This window comes from Xenopus tropicalis, chromosome 7 (genome assembly GCF_000004195.4).
Source record: "Xenopus tropicalis strain Nigerian chromosome 7, UCB_Xtro_10.0, whole genome shotgun sequence".
Classification (NCBI taxonomy): Eukaryota; Metazoa; Chordata; class Amphibia; order Anura; family Pipidae; genus Xenopus; species Xenopus tropicalis.
In genome coordinates, this window is record NC_030683.2 from 63,049,282 (window position 1) to 63,058,194 (window position 8,913).

The window sequence follows — 8,913 nt, forward strand, 5'->3', positions numbered from 1 at the left end:
CCTAAAGCACCTCTGCAGCAAAGGGCCTCTCCGCCCTCCTACTGCTGCTCTTCTTATTTTACTTAATTGATGAGCGAATCTGTCCCGTTTTGCTTTGCCCAAAAATTAGCGAAACAACAGTAAAATTTGCGAAATGGCTAAAAATCCATGCCTTTTTCTTTCTGTTGGCAGCACAATTGCCTTTTTTCCCTATGCTTCCTCTGTTTTCTTAAGCTATTAAAACATGCTCATGAGACATAAATACCGATTTACAAAAATATAAACTCTGGGTACAGCATTTAAGGAGAAAGTCTGCACTGCTTTGTGTAACTATTATATATGTGTCTAGTGGGAATTAACATAATTCATGATCACAGACGTGAATAATTACTCTTCAACCATTCTGTACATATAATACAGAAAAGACTTGGCTATAGCCTGCTGTTGTACCTAATAGGCTACATGTTCTTCCGTACCTCCAACACATTGAACAGGAGACCCCCCTATGGGTTACATTAGTACAAAAGGAAATCAGACTCCTGTGTTCCATATATTTACTCAGCTGTTGTCTCTATGGAGGAACTTGGTTCATTTTTTGATAAGTGTACTGTACTATGTATTTACCCTTTAACTGCCTAGTTATTGTAATGCATCTTAAAATAAATCTTGTTTATGATATTCTTCTTGCACTGTCTGTGGTAATATTGAATTTAATATCTCTGCAAAATCTGTGTTATGAAGGTAAAACATTATTAGAGTCCTTTAGGAACACTTTCTACCATTAAAAAATAATGCATCATCCTCAAGTACCAGAAACATGCCCTGAAACCTCAACCTTCCCTACAATGTGGACAGCACAGAGGGGTTCATGACTCGGTTCCCAAGGACTATGTGGACCGTGGTTACTATTGCTAACAAATGAAGGGGAAGGGTAAAGTGGGGGTTAACCTCCCAAAAAGAGACCAATAGTCAACTCCTATAGAGCGTTTACTTTGGTAGCCAGCTAAAACAAAATCAGCACTGTCTTATCCATGTGTGGGATATATATTGAGTGTTTAAATTATACAAAGGGGGGGTGGGTAAGCTAGAGTTTTATGGGAAAGCTAGTGTAGACGGGGCAGTGGGACTAGTAAAGGGTTGTGGGGGAGGAGTGAGGGGGGCATATAGTTTATCAGATAAGGAGCTTACGTTGTTACAAGGGAAACAGACTAATTTTCACCTTAGCTCTAACTTGCCGTTAGTTAATGTAAACATCAGAGGGAGAAGTAATTATCTCCGCTGCATGCTGGCTAATGCGCGAAGCTTGTTGGGTAAATTAGGGGAGCTGCAGGCTATTGCATGTATTGAAAATTATGATTTAATTGGTATCACTGAGACCTGGTGGGATGAAAAATGTGTCTAGGCCATGAATTTAATTGGTTATACACTTTTTAGGAGGGACAGAGAGATTAAAAAGGGTGGAGGGGTTTGTCTTTATGTAAAGTCAGATTTAAAGCCATGTAATAAAGACATTACCAATGAATCTCTTTGGGTAGATGTCATGTTGTAGCAGTAAGGCTCCACATGTAAAGACTTTCTAAATTTTCAATTTAGAAAGTCTGTGTGGAATCCACATTGGAAGGAAGCCCCTCACGGTAGGAGGTAATTCACAAATACCCCCTAAATGACACTGAAGTCGGGCTGGCTGGTGAAGTGTGAAGAGCCAGAATAAATCAACAAGGGTAACCAAATTATCATGCCTGTGCTACAGTGGGGGTCTGTCTCTTCTTAGCAGATTCTTAGCTAATATTTCTTTAGGCCCATAGAACAAATATCTTTTACTAAAGATAAAAATCATGGCGCCCAGTCATTAGCTTGTAGCTAGAGCTCCCCACAGACTCCAAACACTCCCGTGTTATGATGATCCCTCGTGGGATCAACCAACATTCTGATAAAACCAGAATAATATGCGTTAGGCCTGGTGTGTTTGGTGTCTATGAAAAGAGAATCCCATTTCCCACATAATGCACATGGTTCTATAATTCTGGTGAATACCCATAAGTATTTAAGGAAAATAAAAATATATATAGCTGGAAAATAAAAATGTCAACAGAACAGCCAGTTACCAAATGATGACCCGCCCCCTCACCTTTCTCATTGGATGGGGGGCGTGAACTTTGTAACCTGGGGGGGTCATGTGACAAGTTCCTGGGCACTCCCCCCTCATGCATACGGTAATGAGGGAGGGGCCCAGCAGGAAAGATAAAAAGGGTACAGACCCAGGTACTGATAGCTCATTCTGGAGGTCTCAACTTTCATTGGGAGATGGGCTCAGGATTTTTCAAGCTCTTGCCTCAGAGGACACAACAGATCACTTGGTAATGTACTTAGGGTTTTCTCTGTGTTTTTATCCCCTTTTATTTTATTAACTGTTTGTATATGTATGTCTCTTTTTGGACCATCTTTTTAAATTGCACTGTTTACCCTTGTAATATTTAATATAAAATTGAATAAGTTCTGTCCTTTGGCTCTATAACGATCTCCACGTACTTTGGATGACTGCTCAGGCCTACCTGTATTAACTGTTTGGTGTGTGTATGTTGAGCTAGGGGGGGGGCAAGTTCTGTGTAGATGCTAATTAGCTAGTGGACTGTCAGCAGGAGAGTGTGTATGTAAATTAACCTTGGCTGCTGGTGTGTGCGTGGTAGTAGTAGTAGTAGAACTATCTCTCACTGCAGCAGGAAAGTTTGTGTATGATATATTTGTGTATTAGGTTTCTATCGCCTGTTAATGATAGATGGTGGCAGCGAATAGTTGATTTGGGGCGGTGGTGTGTTTGGGGGTGCTTGATGTTAGTCTAACCTGTGTGAAAGGTGACTACATGTAACCCCTTATTTTCCCGTCCCAGTATCAGGCGCTTGAGTGCCGTGTTCCTGACAGTAGAAATTTCAGTAGGGCTGAAGGTCACAAAGAAAATGATCATTGGTGTATGCAATAAACCACCCCGTATAGATGAGGGGGATGAGAACCAGCTACTGTTGCAAATGGAGAAGGCTTCACAACTGGGTCAAGTTGTTATTATGGGGGACTTTAATTATCCGGATATTGACTGGAGTAATGGGGTGGCTAAGTCAGAAAAAGCTAGTAGGTTTTGTAATAAAATGGCTGGGTTAGTTGTAGATGGACGATATGTTTCTCCCAGGGTTTTGCATAGTTGGTACCCTGGAACATGGAATAATTAATCACAAACCCAGCCCTTTAATACAGACCTTAGCAGCAAGGTGATTGCTGCAGCTGAGAGCCTTTTTTAAAAGACTCCAGTGTGGGGAGGGGGAGTCTCTTCCCCACTACACAGGTAGCAGGAGCTGCGCTGCATGGGAAAGGTACTTATGATTTCTGATTTTGTTTTCTTTTGTTAAGTTGGAGTTGGAAAAGCCACCCAACTGTAGTTAGGCTGCCAACCGTGTTTAGCCAGCGCTCTGGTGCAAGGGTTTATTTTCTTGTTTCTTATTTTGTGTTTGTTACGGAAGTTTTGTAACAAAATAAACTGCTGGCTCTTGCCTGTAAGAGAGCAACCTCTGTGACTGCTATGTTTACCCTAAAAGACTGAAACACTGAAGACACTGAACCAGATCCCCCTGTAGGTTCAAGTGTCACACGTGGTGGAGGATGCGGGCACCACACTAAAGTCTGAGGGTAAAAGTACTGTTGTTTCCAAGATGGAGGATGTTATAAAAGTTCTCATTCAGTCCACTGCAGTGCAGCAAGAAACATATCGTCCATCTACAACTAACCCAGCCATTTTATTACAGTTTGTAAATATGCAAACGTGCAACTAAACTGGTAAAGGGGATGGAATATTTAAGCTATAAAGTTAGACTGTCGAGGTTGGGGTTGTTTTCTTTGGAAAAGAGGCCCTTGCGAGGGGACATGATTACCCTGTACAAGTACATTAGAGGGGATTATAGGCAAATAGGGGGTGTTCTTTTTTCCCATAAAAACGATCAACGCACCAGAGGCCACACCTTTAGATTAGAGGAACAGAGCTTCCATTTGAAGCAGCGTAGGTTGTTTTTCACGGTGATGGCAGTGAGGTTGTGGAATGCCCTTCCTAGAGATGTGGTAATGGCAGATTCTGTTAATGCCTTTAAGAGGGGCCTGGATAAGTTTTTGAACAAGCAGAATATCCAAGGCTATTGTGATACTAATATCTACAGTTAGTATTAGTGGTTGTATATATAGTTTATGTATGTGAGTGTATAGATTGGTAAGTATAGGTTGTGTGTGCTGGGTTTACTTGGATGGGTTGAACTAATGATATAGCATCATTAGATTAATGTATTGAATCCTTGCATCAGAGATGGGTTACTGTTAGTGATGAGCGAATCTGTAAACATATAAGAAAAACTCTAAACATACAAGAAAGCACTGATCTCAATGGACTTTTTTTCAGCTTTTTTTTTTTTTCAGGCAAAATGCATTAAAGTCAATGGTCGTTTTTTTCTGCACAAAGTACATTGCAGTCAAGCATTTGTTTTTCTTGCTTTGTTTTCATGGCGCATTTTTTCCCAGCAAAATCCACGCCTGGTAGAAAATGTCACTCATCTCTATGTAATGTTTTTCCCCAAGTTCTACTTACACCACCAGCCTCATATACATGTTAACATTTTCCTCTCCCTAACAACCAATTTCAGTACAATCCCACAAATCTGTCAAATTATCATAAGGTAAGTGGGCACCAAACAATCGCACATCTAGTGATTTTGAAATGGTCGTTTTTGTTGATGGACAAATCGGACTTTTAAACGATTGTTTCAGGATAATCTTAGTCTTAACTTATATGGCCAGCTTCATAGGCGGATTTTAAATAAGGCTAGGGGAGGCTAAGCCTGCTTGGCACCTTTAAAAAACAAAACGAAAAAAACCTCACTCCATTTCTGCACTGTCCTGCAACTCTTATTTTCCTGCAAGCTCCGGTTCTGCTGTGCTCTGACTGGATCTTTCTTCTTGTGGATTCTCCAATCAGAGCACAGCTTTCCTGACAGACCATAAAATTGACCAATCAAAGCACAGATGCACACAGGGATCGGGAGATTTTACAAACTGAAGGCAGTGCAGAAATGAAGACTGAAAAGAAGGATCTGCAGCTGTAACTTTACCTGAGAACCAACTCTCAACTTTTGCTGCAGATTTCATCCCACTCCCACAGGTACTATACAGTTCTAAAGGCTGAATCACTAGTTGAAATTTTTTTGCCTGACCTGACATTTATAATATCCCTATCCCCTACCCTGACAGATGGATGGTAAGTTAACTCTTTCCCCCGAAAAAGCTCATTGTGCTTTTATATATTTATTGTTTTTTGCACTTACTATTTTGTTTTTTACTTTTGTCATTGTTTGTTCATTTCTAGTTAGTTACAATGGGCCAATGTTGTGTATTGGTGCCAGTGTTACAGTGCCAGGGCCTGAATGCCCACTGCCTCTCTCTCTATAAAACTTAAACTCTCTCTAAAAAAAACTTAAAACTTAAACACATCTTAAGGGGAGGTTCACTTTTAAGTTAACTTTTAGTATGTTATAGAATGGCCTATTCCTAGCAACTTTGAAATTGGTCTTCCTAAATAATTCTTTTATATTTCTTGAATAATTTGACTTTCTCTTCTGCCTCTTTCCAGCTTTCAAATCGGGGTTACTGACCCTGGCAACCAAAAAGTATTGCTCTGCGAGGCTACAATTTCATTATTATTGTAATTTTCTATTACTTATTTTTCCATGCAGGCCCCTTAACTATTAATTTTCCCATCTCTTGTTTAAAACACTACCTGGTTGCTAGGATAAATAAGACCCTAGCAACCACATAGCTGCTGAAATACCAAATGGAAAGCTGCTGGACAAAAAGCTAAATAACTGAAAAATTATTAAAAAGAGGACCAACTGCAAATTGTCAAAATATCAATGTCTACCTTTTATTAAAAGGGAATTTAAAGGTGACCTACCCCTTTAAGCTAACTGATCCCAAACACAAATGGATGGAGAACCCCTCACAGAAGTGCACATATGAATACTTTTACATCCTAAGCATTTTAGGGTAAAAAAGCTCTCCCACCCACACTTTTGCGCAGTATCCCTGGGAGTCAGTGGGAACCGCAAGAGGTAGTTGGGAGGTTCATTTTTTACACCAGCAGCGAATCCACTAAGTCTCACATTAGCTGTAGGTCATCTCTGTATGGCCCATCTTTAGCCTCCCCAAATAAAAAAGTCACCCTCCGCCTATGGCCAGCTTTTTAATAAGGAAAAAATCTTGCCCTAAGACCTAAGGCCAGGTAATCTCTTGCAAGGCTATGATTAAAAAAATTAATCAATTGGCATATGGGTAACTTTCTTTAGTTTTAACATATTTTAATAGTTTCAGCACAATCTCATTTCCAAACAGAGATAAATGTCATGATATAGGGAGGCGTTATACTACAATTGTGTCTCCCATAGCAAACAAGATCTTTTGGCTTAACTGAACCTGCCTGCAAAACATTTTTCATTACCCAATTTGCATTAATTCCCAGTGGGGAGAACCCTATCCAGTTGATGGATTAAGAGATGAACAATACAGCCCTTATGGATCAGTTTAAATATTGTGACTAATCCTAATGGAATATTGAAAATCTTTGTTTTTGTAATGTGATTCCCCATATGACAGTATCACAGTGGGTTAGCAAAAGGTAGCCTGAAATGTGCACTAAACACTATTCATCATAAATGTCTAAATACAGTAATTTTTTTAGGGTCCCTCTCTATGTATAATAGTAAAAAAAACAAGAGTGTAATAAGATCCTTGTGGTTTCTGTGCAAGGTTTGGGTCTGCACCCACTAGTCATTTAATTGGCATTTGTGGATATGTTTTGAATGCTCTTCTGTGTTGAAACTTTTGTTTCACAATGTTGTTATAGATTGTGTAAATGCTACCATTAGTTCTGGAAAGATAGAGCCCAGTTCAAGTAGACTGTCTCCACCAAAAGTGCCTCTGGTACTGACCACAAATGTTTAGTACTGGGGGGTCATAGGTGCACTTCAAGGCTAACTACAATAATTAAAGTTTCACAGAAGTCCTACTGATCTGGCCTCTCGGACTACAGTTAAGTGTGTGTAAGTTATTATGCTATGAAAAACAAAATTTGCTAAAAAAAAGGTGTAAAAAGTTCTCGCATAAGGGGAATAAAAAAAAATGCCAATTTTTACATGGCGAAGCCTGGCAATGTGTTGCAAATTTTTTACACAGCATAATAAATAGGCCCCATTATGTATTTTTATGAGTGTATATTTGGGTGTATGTGCACATATTTATAATAGTATTTATATGCGTATGCATGAACAGAATGTGGCAAAAGGGTAACGTGTTTTCTAACATAAATTAGTTATCGCTGGAAAAAACTTAAGCATACCTCTTTTCCAATATTTGTTTTACTTGCTGTCTAACATGCTTGGATAAGGAATTTTTAGCAGTATATACATAAATGTAAAACTAGACTATAAAACCAAATTACACTGAACATGAAATTAAATATTGCTAGAGCAGTTTATTCAACTTACTTTGTAAAACAACTTGTGAACCCTGGTTGGTGTTCTGCATCATACTCACAAAGGTAGATGCTCTAAAATACCAAACAACCATTGAGCATTTGCAGAATCTTTAGTATTTAGGAAAGAAAGTATTTTATAATACAGCTAATGTTAACAGAGATACTCATCTACCCCTAAGGGTCCATTTTATTTTGTTAAAATATTTTTACATTTCATGCCAGAGCATCTCATGTGGCATGTTCCTGTTTTGTTTCACGTGTATCCAACATACTATATATAACACTATTCAAAAAGAAAAGGATTTCTTATGTCTTTGAACTTTCTCAAATAATCCAACCATTAAACCTTTTTTGTTATCATATGCATACTCTGTATAGAATGTAAAGTATCTAGTTCTATGCAGTGCAACCATGAAAATACCTAGCATGCTTTGGGATGCAACTCATCCAGCTGTTCTCAAACAAGGTACAGGAATGGAATGCTTTCTGAGACTGTTGTATTAGAAAACAAGGCTTATGATAATTTAGTAAAAATATGTAATTGTTTATTTTCTGATATATATTAACAGGGGTTTTTCATTGCTTTACTTAGGAGGCATGATTGCATAAAATGGATAAAAACTGGAAAAATACCTGTACGTAGCAACGGTTTGCTCCAGTAAGGCGTAGCTAAACTGAAAAGGACCCATGCAGCTCTCCTAATGTGATTCACCAAGATAATTCCATCAATGTTCAACCATCATATGAAGCCAATATATTAAAACAGAATTTTACATCTGAGTCTTACTTTTATATCAAGGATTTTTATGAATGTGTCAGCATGTTATTTTTCAAATATTATGTTTCAGACTAAAATTGTTTTATATAATTCTTGCAAATATGAAATACAGGTTTGTGAAAAAATATTACCATGCTTTAATATGTATAATGAGGATTTTTTTTTTACATTTCTATTCATAGAGAACTTTTCCAAGTACTACCAGTGACCATAACTAGCAAAGCCTTGTTTCTCATATTTATTCTGATTTACAAATGTCTCAGGAGACAGATTTCTAGAGATGGAAAATTGATCTATTTATAGCATTTCCCTCTAAGGTCATTGGCTTGTGCTGCTTTAAATTACTTTGGAGAAAATTATACATGCATGACATATCAGTACAGAGTGTGTGAGTCAATCATGAGTGGAAGTATTTTTCCATATACTGGATTATCTAAACTTTAATGCCTAATGGAGCCTAAATTATGTAGTCAACATCGGGCAGGGTCATGGCATTAAGAAAAAATGCAATTAAATATGACTCCATTTTTCAAAATCTGATTTACAGATTATTTCTGATAACTCGTTTAAAACACTTGTGCATCATTGTCTTTCCTTTGCC

The 8,913-nt window shown here is 38.1% G+C and overlaps 1 long non-coding RNA gene across 1 annotated transcript; it reads left to right on the forward strand.

Moving 5' to 3' along the window:
- Positions 1–2,230: 2,230 nt before the first annotated feature.
- Positions 2,231–8,439, forward strand: LOC105947770. Its single transcript, XR_001171239.3, has 2 exons — positions 2,231–2,336; positions 8,127–8,439. It is a non-coding gene; the product is annotated as an uncharacterized LOC105947770 (long non-coding RNA).
- The last annotated feature ends 474 nt before the right edge of the window (positions 8,440–8,913 follow it).